At 39.7% G+C, this 19381-nt stretch overlaps 1 protein-coding gene across 16 annotated transcripts in view; it reads left to right on the forward strand.

Annotated features, from left to right (window-relative positions):
• Positions 1 to 19381, forward strand: part of CELF2 (CUGBP Elav-like family member 2) — a 543574-nt gene that overhangs the window by 342043 nt on the left and 182150 nt on the right. Inside the window, exon 1 of one of the 16 annotated variants that reach the window (XM_068189477.1) lies at positions 1747 to 1897. The exons of the other annotated variants lie outside the window; for them this stretch is intronic. The gene's annotated coding sequence lies outside the window, so the exon portion shown is untranslated. Of the gene's footprint in view, positions 1 to 1746; positions 1898 to 19381 lie in introns of those variants that run through there. 16 annotated transcript variants of the gene reach the window in all.

Below are 19381 nucleotides of genomic sequence, written 5' to 3' on the forward strand. Positions count from 1 at the left end.
AGTGGGCATGTCGAAGCACACTGGAAGATAACAGCTGTCAGGACACGGGAGATGAAAATGCAACCAAGTACACAGGCTGCAGGAAAACTTGGCCTTGGGCATTTTGCTTTCACTTCAGTAGTTTTAACCCTTTGTACTCTAGAAATTATTTTTAAAGTTGGGGGAGCACAAAGGAGGAGAAAATCCTTTGTGACCTGTTTCTGAAAAATGAAAATACACAAATAAGTAGTAAATAGCTGCTGGGTCATTGCTATAATGTACAGGCAGGGCTGCATTTAGACAGCTTGGCTTTTATCTGATTGTGAGCTGTGTGTTTCCTCATACGGGAACTACCGCCAACCCAATTTTAATCAGTTGCAATTTTGTTTTTGCGTCTAATTTAGAATAGCTTGGATTGAAGAGGAAGTGAAAAGAAATGTCTGTCAAAGCATTTCTGTAAAGCAAGAACTCTTTCACTTTAGTTTCATCATGCATCTCCAGTCTGATATTCTTCATTTTACCCAAATATTACCCGGATTACTACTCTAGTGTATTTTGTATCAGCTTTCTGCTTGTAAAGCTAAATAAACAGTTCATGAGCCATGCTGGGAAGTCTACCCAAAGACCTCGCTCTTTAAAACATTTAAGTACAAGCATGACTCAGATTGGCGATAGAGAATGGAAACTTTCCGTTTTGTTGTTGTCTAGAATCCACCTTGATTTGGGAACAACCAAAAATATTCCTTCCTGATGACTGCTCAGGGACCTCTGCAAGGAGACTCGGCGGTATCAGTTACTGCAAGTAAGCAGACACGTATTTGACACATGCCTCAGCAGAGACCAATGTACCTCCCAGCCAAGCTGAGGGACAGAGCTTAATTTGTGACTAAATTCCAACCTGTGACCCAGCAAAGCTCCTCACTACTGAGCCTGTTGCTCCTGCACTTTCCACTTGCATTATATCCACTTAGAATGAAAATGGCTAAATACAGGTTTCTGCCAGCATCTGTTCTCATGCCTGTTGTCTGAAACAAAGCCTAATTATCACAGCCCCTTCCTTCATATTTTCTTTTGACTTACCCAGTTGTCTACAGCTTTGATATCTAGAGCATAAATGCCAAGGCTGAAACATGCATCCAATTAGATGACTCTTGACTGACCTACATAACAGTTCATTCATGAGATAATGTGACCTGGAGTCATGGAGATAGAAGCCAGTTGATTGAGCTGGCTTGGCTGTGTACACTGCAAACTGTCCAGTGATTGAGGAATCATCTAAAATTAGCCCTACACTGTACGTTGTCGAGAGCCTTTCAGACCCGGCTCTGTTTTGGTAATATTTTTTTTATGAGATGGGCGTATAATTTGTCACATTGTAATTCTTTAATGCTTAACTTTATTAGCATGAGGTACTTGGGTATCAAATAAAATGAGCAATTAAGTGATTTATGCTTAAGGTCTGCTCTCAGTTCAGGGCATAGGTAGCCAGCCTCCCATGAAGGGACGAGAGAGTGCGCAGTATTTACCACTTCCTTCACGGAGCTACAAAATGGTGCTTTTTGAAGATGAACCTCGTTGTGCATGTAAATCCCAACTGCCTATTACTGCGCCGCAAGTTAAGATGCATTTTTGTATTAAAGGTTATTGTGTGTTTGTAGAGAACCACAGGGTGTTTTCCTTAGCTTTTGTCTACTACATTTGTGAACTTGCAGCTTTCAGCAGTGAGGGGAAAAAAAAGTTAACCGGGGAGCGAGTGGTTTCAGCGTAACGACTAAGCGACAGTTCTTGTATTGCTTAGCCACAGAGGAAGCTCAGATAAAGGTTGTAGGTCAGAAAGAAACCTTGAGGAGCATGCTCGTGAAGTGAGGCACTTGAAGAAAGGCTGCAGCTGTCACTTCCACAACTGAGGGGCTGTGAGGTATTTTAACCATTTTCTTATTCTATCTTGTCTTAAAGATAAATTAACAGAATCATGTAAAATTATCTGGTGTCCTCTGGCGCATAAGTCTATTTTTATTTTTCCCCTCAGTAAGTGTGGTAGGAGCAGTCTGTGCTCTGTCATGTCCCGTTTCTCTCAGATGGAGCTGCTTTGGAGCTGACTGATGCATGTCGCAAGGAGAATGGGGGGACATTTTGTACAGGGAGGCTGTAGGCTCTTCAAAACACATTTGGGACACAGCGCCGGGGTTCCTGAGGCTTTCTCTTTTAGCAGATGCATCTCATGGGGGTTTTACTTGCTTTTAAAGAGCAGGTTGCTTGCTGCCTGCTTCTCTGTCTCTTCCGTGGTTCTGTGGTTAACTCTGTGCTGACACAGTGGTGATCCTCTCTTGGAGAGGGTGAAGATTAATCGAAATGCCCAGGAGCTGGCTGTCAGATGTCCAGCAGGAGGTTTCCTGAGAGTCTTTTTTTGAATTCCTTAGGGGTTCAGGGTTTTTTTTATTACTTGACGTTCTATAAGAAATAATAAGGAAGTGACAACCTGCACAGCAGTAAAAAGGCATTTAATTTATTCTTTTACATCGTACATTTTGCAGTGCTTTTGTATGATCCTTTTTTTTATTATTTTTTTTATGATGCACACACATTGTTTGGCTTTGAGTGAATAAATTGTTGGGCTTGCTGGAGAGAGAAGCAGCAAAGAAACTTTTATATTTTGCAGGAGTTTTTTGGTTCAGACAGACCACTTGGGCTCTAAGCTGAGGCTGAAATTGCACAGGGCCCAATTAGTGCCTGTTACCTTTGCTGTTTGCTCTTGATCGGTTGCAGAGACAGAGGTTTAATTAAGCAGAAATGGGGATGTGGAGTTAATGTTCATTATAACTAAAATCGAAACAGCTGTTTACCTTGCTGAAGCCTTGCGTGTTAATGTCCATAAATCTCACCTCAAGGAGAGCTTGGAGGAACCAGCCCCTGTACATGCCTTTCCAGATACCATGTGATATCATTTTACGTACTCATTTTCACAACATGTCCTAATCATATTAATTAACACATTAGGATATAATTCTTATTGTCTGCAGAAATTGCTCCAATTAAAACTATTAACATATTATCATGATTGTTATGGTATTTGCAATTTGCTTTGTTACTACTCAACAACTACTGCAGCAAACCCAAATGTTTGAAATCAGCATAAAATTGTCTTGGCTGCACTTTTCATCTTAAATGTCACATCAGGTCTCACTGTAAACTTCCTGAATAAGGTCTGTTTCTGTGCTGGGGTTTCCTCTGTGAAAAAAAAAAAAAAAAAAAAAAAAAAAAAAAAAAAAAATGTGAGAGGCCATGACTCCTACAAGTTGAGGCTAGAAATATTTTATCTTTTATTTTATCTTGATTAGGCTCTGCAGTGCCTAACAGGAGTGGGATCACTGTGCAAGTACATAGGGGAAGAGTAAATATCTGGAGTGGAGAACGAGACAGTAATGTTAGAAACTGGTCACATTCATGCTAAAAAATTAGTAGGTTTTTTGCTTTTTTTTTCTTTACTTGGTCAGAGCTATGAGTTTCTGGTCTGGCTGTCTTGGAAGAGGAATGAAGACATCAGGCTGGCTTTAATATCTAACATTTTCAGATTCAAAATCTTCTTGCAGGCAAGTGAAATGTGCTCCCTGTGTAAGAGGCAAAGATTTTTTGTTAGTGGAATTGAAATCTTAATGGTCTCATCAAAGATTGTTATTATTATTAATCCAGATCTACTTATTAAGAGAAAAGGAACACTGTTATGAGGGAGGAAAGCTTCTATAACACATTTGAGATGGATATAGACATTTCTGAGTGTCTACTTCTATCCAAGATGTTTTGCTCATCCTTACTCAAAGAACTTTAATTTTTGGAGCTGAGAAATGGTGAGGGCAAGTAGTCAGATACCAAGGGCATTATTGGGAGGGGTACCTTGATAATGGGGGTTTCTTCTTCCTTTTTGCCTTTATGAGCATAATGTTGAAGGTTTCCTAATCCTCATTCTGGGTTCTTTTGGCTGTTTTAATGGTTAGGTTTGGGGTTTGTTTTTTTTAATATTTTCTAACACCTTGCTCATTCTCCCTTGGATTGCAACACCACCCATTCAATATGTATGTGATGTCTTACATATCTTGGTACTTTTTCTGTCTTACCCTAAAACCACAGATTTGCATTTTGTTAGGCAGTTGTAGGTGAATTTTTATAGCCCTGAGGTCTTGAGTGTCAGGCTGTGCCCAGTCTAATATCTCTTCGTGCCTCCCCTCTGCACGGTACCTTGGGTAGCCTCTTCAGAGTTCTCCATTTTCATACCAGGTCTGTGTTCCTCTGCACTCTGTTGTTACCTTGGGATCATAAATATTTCATCCTGTGCAGAGTAACTGTGAGTTACTGCTGTCTGCATAAAAAGTGCACATAAACCACATCATTATGCAAAGACAAGCAAAAGCAAAATATATTAGGCAATAGCCACCTGGCCATTAAGAAAATTGCTGCTGCAGCTAAAGCAGCTAAAATGAAGCTCCAAGTTGGGCAATACAAGTGTAGACAAGACTGACGTGCCTGGGGCTGGGGATGTGCAGGCTCAGCAAAAAGTCTGTGTCCTATTAGTGGTATCACTGGGCTACAGGACATGAATGAGATCACTCTTCGGGTGTACCCTTACTGGCTGGGTGACACAGGATGTCCTTTCTGGTCTTGAGTTTGTAGCAACACCTTAAATTGTTGAAATAGAAAGGGAGTACTTTGCCTTTACAGAGCAGGTGTATATTGGTGCAGTAGTAGCAGGCAAGTTGAAGAGAAAACAAGAAATTTTATCTGAGGTAGATAATTGCCATCACTACTCTCAGCCATATGTATTCTATTCGTCTTCATGATATTGCTGTAACAAAGCTGTTATCCTCCTTTACAGATAGCGTATCTACAGTTGGCGTAGGATGCCTCTATAGTCAATGGAAAAACATTTCTACCTCCATTTTAGTCCTCCTGAAGTCTGAATTGCCCTCTAAAATGATTATTTCTCTTCACGGACTAAACAGGAAATCCCACACACATAAATTTAATAAATCTGAGCCAAGGAGATTAGAGATTTGTCTGCAGCAGATGAGTTTCAGAGCCTGTGCTTTCACAGCTGTTACTAGTAACTAGCTTAGCTTAAATTTATTTCATATATGGAATATATAGGTGACTGCTATAGTTTAGACTGGACTGTTGTTATACATCAAATGAGACATGTCCAAGTGGCCAAGTGTGGGATTCAATTTTCATATTTCGAATGAGAAGATAATGCCCTAATCAGGTCTTGTCTGTCTAATACGCTCAGTGGCACTACTCAATTCTTTTCAGTTTGGCTACCACTCCAAACTGTTAAACCATCTGCTGATTGCAGCCGAAAAGATGACAATATAATAAATTACCAGAAAAAGTTAAGATGCCTAACATCTGCTCTCCACCAAGCTCGAGCATCTTCCCTGAATTGATGTTCTGTCATCTCCTGACACAGTCAGGGAAGATTCCTGCTCTGAAGCTGTTGCAAATTCCAATCATTTACAGCTGGACCTACATTCCAGGCATCCATCCTAGGCCTAGATAGGAAATAACAATAGAGAAGGGAAAAGACAAAGGCAGGAAAACATAGTTTCTCAAAATACCTTAAGGTCCAGGCCCTGGTAAAGGCCTTCATCTACTCATTATTCATTATGATTAATGAAGAAATACCTAATGATGGCAAGTAGAATTTTGCAAGACAGAAATAGAAACTGCTGCCTCTTCAGAACCACATGATTGTCTGTCCTGGAACTACACTGTGCATAATGTTTTAATCAAATAACAGTTTGCTCAGTAGCAATGGACCACACTGGTTAGTGCAAACAGAATGCAAACATACTCTAGATAAGATTATGTAGCTCCAAAGGTGCTGGTAGGCAGACACTGTTGAGAAAATATACACATAATATTTATTTAAAACGTTCCTGGAGCCTCCTTTGGTGTTATTAGTCTGTCATGAAAATCTGCAAACACATACTTATCAGAAGCTCACTGCAAAACATTAGGCAGTTAGTGAAGTCAAATATAGAGGGTGGATGCCACAGCAGAGCACAGTTAATGGTTGAGCTGTGACTTAACTTACATCCAAGTGCAAACATAATTAAATTAGAAAAAGTCCTGAACCAAATGTAGGAGGTGTAGCCTGCCTGGAATGCAGGGACAAATCGGATCCCATCCTACTGCTTCAGTCTCCTGAAGCAGAACTGGAGGAAACAGGAATCCAAGTTAAAAGGTATAAAACAAACTAGTAGATGCCACAATGTTCTGCTCATTATTGTGGTACAAGCTTACACAAAAGTAGCTGATCTAAGAGAAGAGACTTATGGACTGGAAAGTTTGGTGTGCATTAATTTGGGAGATTTGCTTTATATTTTGCTAAACACAAGTTGTTTTCTAGTTTCTTTTTCTAAGTTTTTTCAAGTCTAAAGTCATCCTTTTAAGATATTATTCCTCTAAGCATAATTGATTTCTTCTCTGTTCCTAATTTCTCTCACATACTCAGCCCTATCAGCTGCTTACACAGTGAAGAGGTGAAGGAGGGGCACTCCTTCAGCACAGATACCTCCATAGTAATCTCCTGTGATTTAAGCTCAGTGAAATTCCACTGGATCTAAATTCACCTGAAGCAGAAGGATGGTCCTTTTAAATAAATATGAAATCATATAATGTAGTTATAAATCATAAAAGAACACAAACATAACAATAAAGAGTGTAAATACCTAAACGCTCCAGTAGCCTTTAGTATATAGCAAAGCAGCTGGATTTGATCCTGGAGAGTGTATTCCACACTGTATTCCCATGAGTCCTGCTCTGCCTCAGATCTGTCATCCATCCATCCATGAAAATCTATTCCTTCAGGTCTAGATTAGAAAATGCTCCCCCCTGTTTTTTCCTTGTAACTGTAGTGTTCATCATTCACTCTGCTGCTTTTCCTCCCCTCCTTCTGTCTCCTGGTTAGACCTTGGGGCTGCTGGCTGGTGTTCCATAGAACCAGCAAGTTTTTCCTCAGCTAGACCCAGTAGAAGCAGTAATGAAGTTCTATTTTAGCTTGTGTGATTTGGCAAGCCCTGGCTATGATGTGATAATACCTGAAATAAGGAGCCAGCAGGCTGGGCTGGCAGCAGGAGCAGGGAGCACCATGGTGGTGGTTAATCTGAGATTCTTGCCATCAGTGCACCTGGATGTGTCTAGGCACAGACACTCGGGTTTATGTCATACTGCACCAGCCTGGAGAAGTCTTGAGGGGGTGCTTAGATGAGCTGCTTTGGTTTGTATGCACCAGTCCTGTTTGGAAGAGGTATGAGTGTATAAATCTGTGTGCATGTGTGTGTCCCTGACTGACAGATTTAACCTAGTGCAGAATTAAACCTGTAGCTGTCACTGTCTCGTCCCAGCGTGGTGACCAGCTGTGCCTGACTGATACAACAGGCTGTTTTCCCTTTTAGAGGTATTATTTATGGTGTTATCTTTTGGAGTAAGGTGTGAGACTGTATTTGGCTGGATAGCAATGCCAGTATGTTCATCTGCTGCGGGGTAGAGGTGATGTTTCTAATCAAGCTGAGGCTGAATGGACTTTCCAAGAGGAACAAGGTGAGATTTCTAAACAATTTAAAGGATTTGGTTCAGAACAGGCATTAATCAGTCATTAAAAAGCAATTGCAAATAACCATTACTTTCTGTCCATCTCTAGTGTTTCTCAAGCATGTCCCTGGAAGCTCGACATCATTCTGCAGCTTTAGCAGTAATTTGAATGCAACAAATCGTACCTGCAAAGCACAGATGTTGAAAGCTGAAAAATCTGAAGGTGCCGTATGTTTCCTGTAATTGAAAGCAGGTGCCTTGAAGGAAGCAGAGATTCTGTTTCACTTTATGAAGTATCTAGTTGGCAGAGCAGGCAAAAAATACCTGCTAAAACTTCATTTACTAGGACTGGATAAAACAGATTAAAACTGTTATTTTATGACAGCTCATGGGCTCGAACAAGGGATCAAGATCCTGTTGTGTTGGGGCATCATTGGCAAAAAGGAATTCGATCACAGGGTTTGGAGTGGTAAATAAATGGAACTACATGTGTTTAAAGGATGGGATGAGGGGAAGGATCACGATACAGAGACCTCTTGGAGTGATTGCAGAGGAGCACTACCAAGATGATTAAAGGGATGGAACACCTCTATGAGGAAAGGCTGAGAGAGTTGGGGCATTTTCATCCTGAGAAGAGAAAGCTCTGAGAAGACCTAATTGCACCTTCCAGTACCTAAAGGGGGTCTGGAAAGAGCTGGGGAGGGGCTTTGACAGGGACATGTGGTGATATGATAAAGGGAAATGGCTTTAAGCTCAAAGAGGACAGCTTTAGATTAGATATTAGGAAGAAATCCTTTCCTGTAAGGGCAGTGAGACAAAGGAACAGGTTGCCCAGTGAAGTTGTGGATTCCTCATCCTTGGAAGTGTTCAAGGCCAGGTTAGACCAGGCTTGGAGGAACCTGATCTCATGGAAGGTGTCCCTGCTCATGGCAGGGGGTTTGGAACAAGATTAATTTTAAGGTTCCTTCCGACCCAAACCATTTTGTGATTATGTTGTATGATAACCATTCCTTGTGCAGCACTGAAACCAGGCCCAGCATCTCCATCAGTCTGGGCCCGTTCCACTCTGCATTGGGGTGGATGCTGCATCCCATGTCTGCATCTCTCAGTGGCCCCACACCCCGACACTCCTGTCATTGCTTCAGTGGATGCTCAGTATGGGAGGCTGACAATCTTATCGTTTGCCTCAGTTGTTATTTATAAAGAATCCAGGCCTAAATATTATTTAAAGGTATGAAAATTTGTGCTTTGGAGGGTTGCTTTTTGGGAAACAGCCTATAAGTGAAGCCTGCAGGGTAAGGAACAGGAAAGAAGTCCCTGGTGAGTTGTAGCTGCAGCTCCACCTGCAGAGCTCACAAGCCTTTAGGGAGGACTTTTTTGTGTGTCTGTGCCTCAATTTACTTATGGGCAGTGGTAAAAGCCCCAAGGATCCTCTGAGAATTATTTAGTTGTTGTTTGTGGGTGGGATTTTGCATGGCTTGGGGTACTTTTAAGACATGTAAGATCTAAATGTTTTACACCCCAGGAGATTTAGCAGAATTGTATTCAAGCTGAACATAGTCTGTGGGTGTAAGTAGTATTTGATACTTAAAGGGAGAAAAAAAAAACAAACAGAAAAGTACCCCAAATCATCCAAATTTACTGATGCCTCCAGCCAGTTTTGTAGTGCTGCAATCTGGGGCTACATCCACTTCTGATCTGTGTTTTGGTGGTTCTAGCAAGCATAGAAAGACGAAACAACTTTGATCGAAACATTTTTCATCTCTTTTTCTAATGAAACAGATAGTGCCTGGCGCAGAATCATTGTACCGTTATTTCATCTCTCTCAAAATACTTTTCTTAAGTTCTGAAAGTGCTGACTGACCTGTGTGCACCAGGCTTAAAGCTCTTGCTCCCATTTAAAGACTCTCCAGCACTTTCACTATATTCTTTCTCTTTGGATTGCCCACAGTTTTTTTCCTCCATCAGAGGAAGAGGCAGAGGCAGACATTTTCTAAGACATTTTCTTCTTTAGTCCATCAAACCACTGAAAGAAAGAAAAAAATGTCCTTTGTTCACATTGTGACAGAAAACATAGGTTTTGCTGAGAAAATAGTGAATTATGTTCACTACCTTTTTCTAATGGCCAAGAATAGATGGGAAAACTTGGGGGGAAAAAAGTGGAAGAAAACGCCAGATATTTAATATATATTAGTCAGTTTTTCATTCTTTTTGACAATCTTATTTAACTGACTTCATATTGAATCTTAATTCCGGCCAAAATTTTAGAAACTAGGAATTTAATGACCACATCATTTCTCTCTGTGTAGCTTCCTATACATGAAAGGTCAATGTCAGTCAGACTGTACCATTTGGCATGAAGATGAATATAGAAGCTAAAGAGGATTTAAAAAATACATGATCTGGCATTTGAAAGTGGAGTCTGGGAGTTGAGTCCTGCTTTTTATTCCTTTATCTTCTGGTGACCTAGCACTTTTTCTCTAATAGGGTGTATTTACAGATTTAAAACTTTTTTTGTTCTACTGCATGGCAGTGAGTAAAGTCCTGCAGGGGCTAAATCAGATGTTTAGGTAGGTTGCAGAAGTGTCTGGTTGATGCTACCACTCTCCCTAGAGGCATTTCTGTGCAGAAAGTATGTAAAACAGGGTTAATACTCTCCGCACCTCACAGAACCTGAAAGAGAAGTCCATTTACCTAAAAATCTTTGGCAGGGATGTCTGGTCCCCTTGTTTCTTGTTATTGACTGTAGAAAGAAGGGGAAGTGTCTGGGTTACTAATGTGGTATTTACTGAGGCTTCTGCAGCTCAGTGAAACCCATCTGAGCATTAGTGCCTTAATTTTCCCATGTGAAACATGGGTTGTGTCTTGCAGTGGAATCGTGATCCTTACTGCTTCTGTCTTCAGAATGCCTGGAGAAAGAAGGCAGAGTTAAAAGGCAAGGTGGTATATTCTGATCAGGGTGGTGCTTGCTCTGAAAACTGCAATACACAGTCTGAAAGTACAACACAGGTGTGGACATACACAGAATGAAAAGCACAGCACGGAAAAATAAATTAGCATTAGATGACTTATAAGCCTTATTTCTTTGTGCAGTGGTGCTTTTAGGCAGTGTAGTTAGGTATCTCAGGAAAGGAGTTGAATATTTTCACTCTGTCTTGGAAATATCCTTTTTTATCTGCACAGCAAAGGTGAAGAGACCTTGTGTTTATGATTTGAATACTTGCAAGCAGTCAGGGCTGTGTGCAGAGTCTCTCTGCATCTGCTGGCTTGCTATTCTTTATTTTTAGTTACTCACTTCTGATAATTGCATCAACTTCTCAGTTGAAAAATACATATATCTTAAATACGTCTTTATTATGCATTGTTAAAGAGTAAGGGACAGCAGTCAGGCAGCCTGCAGAAATGTTCTTACAAACACTATAACAAATGTTATAAAATTTCTGAATTTCCAAGCTTTTTCATGAAATGAAACCTGGCTGAATAAGCCACATCTCCTTGTCATCCATTTGCCTTTCTGTGTAATCACACAAAGTTCCCTTCTGGCATGTATGAGCCTTTTGCACTCCCAGTGCCACACAGTTCATGTTTTCCTTGGTCTGTCTTGCCAGCTGTGTGACCCCATCATAGGGTTTGAACTGAAAGCATTGGCATAGTTAAAATTATTAAGAACATCACAATGATTAGATTTTGGGAAAACCTCATTGAGGATGTAAAAAAAGATTTCTTTTTTACTCTGATTTATGTAGCTTGGAGATGATTAGTAAATTTGAGATATTCACTGGTGGTCCCTGGACTTTGAAGCACATCAGAGTAGTGATACCCTGGTGGTGTCTGACCAGCTTATCTGCTTTTTCAGGGGTTTAAAATGTGGAGTTGAGCCTGGGAATCAAACTGGCCAACAGCTACAAGTTAGAATATATTGTCTCAGGCTGTTCATAATTTAGTGTCTGTCTCGCAAGTCATTTGAACGGGAAGTGGTTCCAAAGCACACATTTAGCATTCACTCGTGGGGTTTTCCTTTCTCTGTCTGCAGTAGCTTCTCCTGTGGAAGCAGAACTAAAGGGTCTGCAAAAATTTGACCTCATTGGTGTTCACAGATGCTACACTGAATATGAAATTACTCTAACTGCACTTCCTTGGGGGCTGCTAAAAGATTTCTGTAGTTTCAACCACTGTGATGTGATGTTCAGAATGACTCCTACTTTTATAACTGCATATTTAATTGTATATCTTAAAGAGAGGAGGGTGCTACTGTGGAAGAACTTTTCCCTTTAAATGTATGTTACCTTGTTTTAGTTTTCTCTTTTATGGTTTTGTCATGCATATGTAATATCAGCTCTTCCAGAATAGCTTTACCATATTTAAAGTATGAGCTGAGTTTGCAATTTGATATAACCTACATTGAGGCTTCTCTGTTTCTAGGTGCAGAGAAATCTTGTATCTTATTAGGATATTAGGTTATCAGGCATTGTAGAATATCTATCACTCATTCCTACACCTAGTATGGCATTTTCAGAAAACAAAAAATCTCAATCCCTAATTGCTACAAATCGCTATTTGTAGCAAAATGGGACAGATTTTTTAAATTAAATTTGAGATGATCTGGTGATTTTAAGCCTCTGCAAGACAGTTGTTCTTTGCTAGTAAGTACCATGTCATTTATTAACACTAAAAAACTTTGATGTTTTCTATTCTGTCACATAAAACCAAGCTGCTGCTGGGGTGCACAAGATGTGGTTATGCTGCCCCTGGAATAAGAATGCACTTGTTCCATACTCTCTGTTATTTTGGTTTCATCCCCGCCATGATCTGATGGCTTCCTCTTGTCACTTCTCATTTTCATAATGTATTGCTCCTGCTGTTGGTAGTAGTAGTAGGATCACGTGGTAGCTGAGGTTTGAAGGTCCCTCAGGAGATCATCAGTCCAGCCTCCTGCTCAGAGCTGGGTCAGCTGTGAAATCAGACCGTGTTTCTCAGCGTGTGATACACCTGTGTCTTAAAAAAGTGTCTCCAGATGGAGACTGCACGGTTTCTCTGGGCAGCCTGTTCCAAAGGCTGGCTGTCCTCGTGGGGAAAATATTTTTACTTCTATTCAGCGGGATACTCTCCTTTTAACTTGAGTAGGTTGCTTCTTGTCTTCCTGTCTTGCCATGCAAGGGACCTGGTCTTCTTCAGCCTGGAGAGAAGGCTTCAGAGGAACCTCCAGGTATTTATGGGAGGATATGGAGAAGACAAGGACAAGATCTCAAATTGGTAGATATTCCCATAACTTATCAGTGAAGGTTGGTCTGGAGCTGTTCACACTTTGAGATGTCTTTGAAAGAAAATGCTTTAAGGAGAAGCGATCTCATTTCTGCCAGTTGGCAATGTGTGTGAATTTAAGGAATGATTCTGTCCCTTCTTCTCATCTTTGACTCAGGGAATCCAATCTGCACTGCATGACATCCTGCCTGGTTGATGACAGAATCTGCCTGCCACTGTCCTTTGGGCATCCACAGTCCACTGGCAGTCTGCTAATACATGCAGTGAGGCTTGTTCTGCTCCCGGTTTTCCTAACAGATAGAACGGGTTTTCCCCCGGATTGCTAACACTGCGTGCACGAAAGCAGGAATTGATGTCTCCATTTTTGCATATTTCTGAATTTTCTCTGCAAGAGCTGTCTCATGTTAACTTACTGCCTGAAGTTATACAAATTACTGCTGCAAATGGTTAACACTTAAGGAGATGGGGAAATTGCTGTTCAGACAGTACCTATCAGTCTGGGGAGCAAGTACACAAAAACTTGTTTCACTAAGACAGAGGAGCACCCAAAGGCAAAGAACTGCACTGGTGTTCTTGAGCTATTTAATAACATGGGGTTTGCTTGTTGTTTGGTTCTTTTGTTTTTTGTTTTGCTTGTTTTTAAGCTGCCAATAAATGCACATATATTTCAGCTAATTAAAAAAAAATAACGTAGGACTATACTATTATTTCCTTGTTGTATATCACTAGGCTTTTACATTTTTTTCATAATCTTAAAAGAGAAATGAAAGCAGACTACAAATCAGGGCTGACTCTCTGATTTGCCTTTCTAAATCTTACAAGACCCTGGTCCCCCAGCATGGCAAATTACTTAGGTACCAAATTCAGACTTAAATTAAAAAAACCTCTGCTGTATTTTGCTTATGATCTGAATTAAAACTAGTGCTTTAATGAAAAGAATATCCTTTTCAGTCCTTTTAAAGGATTTTCTGCATTTCTTATTTTTAGGTATTTGTTTCTACTGCTAATGCATCTTGTGCCGCATCCTAAGCACCTCTGCAGGTTTCACAAAAGCATAACAGCTTCTTCACCAAAAACATTTGCCTTCTGAATCTGGGGGGTCATGAAAGTAAAGAGTAGGGAGTACAGAAAGAGGAGGATTTGAGATTTTATGGCAAATTATTCTCCAAGGGATAGACAGAGGGCTTCTCTTCCTGGAGCTATGCTTAGTAGCTAGACTATGATACATTTTAACTTAAGATATGACTAAAAAAGAGGACTAAATAATTTTTAACAGCTATTTAAATTACAGCACAAGCTGTGTAAAAGCATGTGAGCAGCTTTACTACACCAAAATGAATGTTGACCTAGCCTAGTAGGTTGATTCCACAAAAATGTATAAGTGACAATAAGTAAGATAATAGTGAGTGTTCAATGATCTTATTCTTTTCTTCCTGTAGCCTCTCCCAGATGTTTTCAAACTGAAGCATGGTGGCTTGCAAACGTGAAGTGGCACCTATATGTTTTTTTTAAACAAATTTTGTTGATTTTTTTTCCACTAGGGAAGAATTTGACAGGTTTTTTTAGGTCCTCCTATACTGGGCTATTTTGAGAGAGAACTAGATATATTTTCATGATATCACTGTTTGCTGCTACATTATTTTACCCTCCTGTACATTAATAGTACTGAGTTATTAGCATCATCCCACACATTCTGTGTTGATGCCAGTGGGGTGAATAAGAAAAACATCTGCCTGGGAGGTAGAAACGTGTTTTTATATATGAATGCATGAACATGAAAATTCTACACCTTCTGCTTTGAACTCACACCAGAGAGCACAGGAGAGACCTGTGAATTTCTGCAGTTGGGAACTGGCCCTTGTGTAAATCCAGTGGGAGGAGGTGGAAGGGATAAGGTGTCTGTCCACATCCGTGTTAATGAAGAAGAAATCTGGCAGAGTGACTGCTTCCTCTGGGAGTAAAGCTATGGATGTTGTGACACTGGGATACACAGGATGTTACTTCCTCAGCATTCATGAAGTGCTTTGTCATTCATTTACGTCTGTGTTGTGTTGCCTGAACTTAAATGCATTGCTGGGAATATTTAAGGTAAAGTTTTGTCCATTCAGGATGGATAGGGTCTGTTAGGTGTGGCAACTCCTGATGGCTGTGCAGCTCCATGGCATTGATGAAGAGACACAGTACAGGAAAAAGATTGTTTAAAATAAACAAGGAGCAATTCTTGAGCATTTTTATATTCAGAGAAGTGCATCAACTTAAATTTCCCTGGACACACTGAGCTTTTACTAAATATCTTAATAGGCTCAGGGGTCACAGTGGTCCTCCTGTTGATACTAGGGAGTTTTCTGGCAGCTGAGACCTCCATGGAAAAACAGGAATGTCAGCAGAATAAAGCAGCATTAATATCTTGATAGATGTATGTTGTAACAGCATCTTTAGACAGAGCTCACGTGCTTCTCAAGTTGTTTTTTGCCACAATATCTTGAGTTTGAAGAGTCTTATATTGAAAGGTACCTATGATAAAATCAAGTCTTCCAGAGTTGTCTGCAGAGCTTTTCAGGAAAAGCCCAGGCCTCTGGCACTCAGTTCTGCCCAAAGTTTGCATTATTAAGTGCAAGATGGAAACAGAATTCCCTCTCCTCTTTAATCCCCTCCAACTTTATCTTTTTAGGTTTTTAAAAATATTGCATTTTATACCATAATGGAAAGTTAATCAGAAACCTGTCAGATAAGAAATCCTACAGCCAGTGGAGATGCTGTACAAACAGCAGAGCTGTGAGTATTTAGCAACATCACAGTAGCCTTGTTTCACATTTGCAATTAATACACGTCTGTGTTTGCATTTGTTATAGGACTCTTGACAGCACCAACATAACAAGGAAAACGAACAACCTGAGTAATAAATCTCTGGAGGCATTCAGCAAGTGCCATAGGGCTCATTAATCTTGATTATTCCCCATAATAGATAACTTCACAAATCATCTATTCTCCCCAATCGTGCACATAAGGATAATGTATATGTAATAGCCTCCCATACTGTAAAACCCCAAATAGAATTTCATTTTTTAAATATAAGTCTTGACAAATGCAAGACAAATATTTATAGAAAAAGGATGGGTATGAATAACAATGAACTGGACTGAAATAAGTAGAGCAGTGACTGTTGTGAAAAGATGGGGTTTGTGTTTGTAGGGGGGAGGGGGTTCCCTTTACTTTATGATGTCTCTATTTGAATCAAGAAATTTATTTATTTATTTATTTATAGCCTGAAGTGGATGGGATTTCCTTGCTGGGAATTTTGGCCTGGGAGATAGAGCAGTCTGCAGCTCCAACCTTTATGCATGCTCCTTAAGGAATGTAGACAGGAGAAAATAGAAGTAGCTAAGAAATACCCTGAATTCCAAACAATTTAATATTTATAATTTATACTGCTGATTCCTTCTGTTTCTTGTATCTTCCCAAAGCCTTCCTTTGAAACTAGAATTATCAAAGAAAACCCTCGTTCTGATTTGACATGGTCTTCACCTGTTTACCAACTTTTCTGAAATACAACTGAAATTTGCCAGCATAAGAGATCTGTGAAAAATATAATATTTAGAATAAGACTGTGTATGATCCTTTCAGTAAGAATAGCAGAGATGCTCTAATATGCAGAGTAATAGGCTGTGCTTCAGCTCACAGGTGCCTTGATTACCTTAAAACTGATTGTTCAAACAACAGAAAATATAGGAGACATGTTAAATTTTGAAAAAATTATGCAAAATATTATGGTTTAAATGCAATCAGTTTTAAAGGATAAAGAATAAGCAAGTGAGGAGGAAAATAAAAGATTTTTTTCCCAGAAGAGTACCAGTATTTTTTTATATCTTTGTAATTGTACTGACCTTAACCTGATGCTTAAGAGTAGGTTCTGCTGATTGAAGTTTCAGAAGTGTAAAGCTCTATTCACAGCTGAGCCTTGCTCTTACACAGTATAAAGCATGAGATTTGATTGCCCTCATCTTTGCCCACATACCCATTTGGCCACCTTTCTTCTCCCTCCCTCCCTCCCTCCCTCCCTCCCTCCCTCCCTCCCTCTCTCCCTCCCTCCATGTGTCCAAATGCTCTCAAAACCCCAGGATTTTGTTCTGTGACCTGGAGCCCAAAATAGCGGTTTTCTGTGAGTGGAAAGGATTTTACAGAGTAACAACTGAACAGCTTTAGGGCATATTTCTTCTTCTTGTTCACTGCTCCTCCTCCACCCTTTGTATCAAATACTCAGGATTCATTTCCTTAAAATTTATTGGAAAAGAGAACATATGCATCATCTTTCAGAGCTGAAAGAAGGACAACCTGAAATTTGGATCTGTTTCTTTTTTCTGCTGTACACATTGTTTGAGCAATTCTATTTCTGTAATTGTTTTGCATGTGAATGCATAATACCCATCTATAAAATATCACAGTCTTTTAATAGCCTACACTGCATGTTGTGTCTCTGTTTCTAAATACATAGGTGTTAATCATATCCACAGGCAAAATAACTTCTGGCAAAGAGGTGAAGAATGGGTCTTGCCTCTAAGAAGTTTTTAAAAAGTGGAAGAAAAAAAAAGTGAAAATGTTCACAATCATGTAAATTTAAGTGGACAAAGGATCCTGTATATTTGACTTTTGTGTTTAGACATTTCTTTCTTCAGACTTCTGCAAAGAACTTGCTAAGACAGCGTCAAAGAGAAGTGCATTTCAGCTTGAATTTTTCCTTTTATATCAGCACAGTCTCGTTTGAAATACAGTTTTGAATCTCCTAAATGGGTTGTATTCTTAACTGTCTGAGAAAAATTCAAATAACTCCCTTAATCTCTCTTGGCCTCAGTTTCTCCCTGTATAAAACTGTACTTATAATGTTCCACCATCTTTGTAAAAGGTTCCACAGATTTCTGATGAAAGGAATTATTTTAAGTTCAAAGTGTTGCTCTTGGTGAAAGAATGATCTTGTTTATTCTTGAAAAAATACTTTATATAAACATCAAAGAGTTGTTTGTACCAAGTGTTTAATCTGACATAAGGTGCTCCTGTGTCTCAATTAGCAATATTTTCTCATTCATTTCTCCATGAAAAGGAATGTGTTTGGTGATGTGGATGCCATGTGATAAAATTCCATCAATGTCAATATGTGCAGTGAACTAAATGCAGTGTTTGACATTGGCCATAATTTCCTATTCTGTACACAAATTAGCATAGCAATGGATGCAAAGTGAAGCAATGGATGCAAAGTGATGTGGAGTCACTTATAATCATTCTCCTTCCACTGCTCTGCCTGGCTGATTTCCCCAAAGAGCCAGGAGTCAGTGCTGGAGGGCAGCTGGAGCTTTGCAGTTCAGGTTGTGCCACTTGCAATCAGCTCCAAAAGTGGGAGTGTCTTTCTCTTTTGTTGGAGAAGATCATCAAAATATAGGGGTTGTTTCTTTAGAAGTTAATGCAAGAGGCCACTTTTTCAGGTGAGAATTGACACTTGTTGACCACTTGCTTCTTCTGGAAGTATGGAAGAGAACAAACACCAAGAGGTCAAGAAGGTCAACACAGTAGAATAGTAGAATAGAAGGTGGACTTGATGTAACTTGCCCCTTGTCTGGGTTGAAAAGGAGTGAACACCACAAGTAACCAGTAACCATGTTTAACATGATTCCTCAAGGACAACATTTGTGTTGTTTAAACAGTCTTAGTCTGGTACTAGTGTCTTTTTTTTTTTTTTTTTTAATTTTGAAAAAGCATTAGAAAGCCTTTTCTTTACCTCCTTTGTTATGCAGATATAGTGGTACAAAAGGCGATACTGAGCCTTCTGGTTTAAACTAGGATTAATGGGCTTAAACTGGCAAAGAGCAGAGTTAAGCAAGGCCAGAATATGAATATTGGGACATCTTGGCATCTCTTTGACTGATGATGGAGAGGACTGCACTGTATTAAGGCATCTTGAGTTCACATACCCAAAGGATTAGAAGAAGAAACTGGTCCCCCTCTAGACCTTGCTGAAATGGAGTTATAAATACAACTAAGTAAGTGGCAAGGTTGCTTCTGGAGGGATCATTTCCATCTTTCAATATAACATTGACCATCGTAGGGAGGCAGCACTTAACAGTTCTTCCAGTGGTATTTCCTTTTACCAGAAAAATCATCTCCATAAGCACTTTATCAGTGTTCCCGTGCTTCTTCAGTGGGATTAAGTGACCAAAACCCTGTTCCCAATGTAAACCGAAAAATACATTAGCTGGTTATTTTTAAGTTGTTTGGAAACTTGACCAGTGAAAGCAGCTCTAAATACATCCAGATTCAAAACATGTTACCCTGAGTATCTGAAATAGAAGTTGTAGTTGTAACAGACTCCCAGTGCTCACATCTCAGGACCTTAAAGGATGAGAAACACATGTTTAAAGTCAGATGCCAAACTTAGAAATAAATTTATACAGGCTCTCAGTCTTTAGACTAGGACCTGTGTTATGGGAAAAAAAAGTTTATATAATGCTTCTTCCATTATAAATGGAGGCTAATTTTCTCAAAAATATTCTTAATACTGAGCAAACAA

This window comes from Anomalospiza imberbis, chromosome 5 (genome assembly GCF_031753505.1).
Source record: "Anomalospiza imberbis isolate Cuckoo-Finch-1a 21T00152 chromosome 5, ASM3175350v1, whole genome shotgun sequence".
Taxonomy (NCBI): Eukaryota; Metazoa; Chordata; class Aves; order Passeriformes; family Viduidae; genus Anomalospiza; species Anomalospiza imberbis.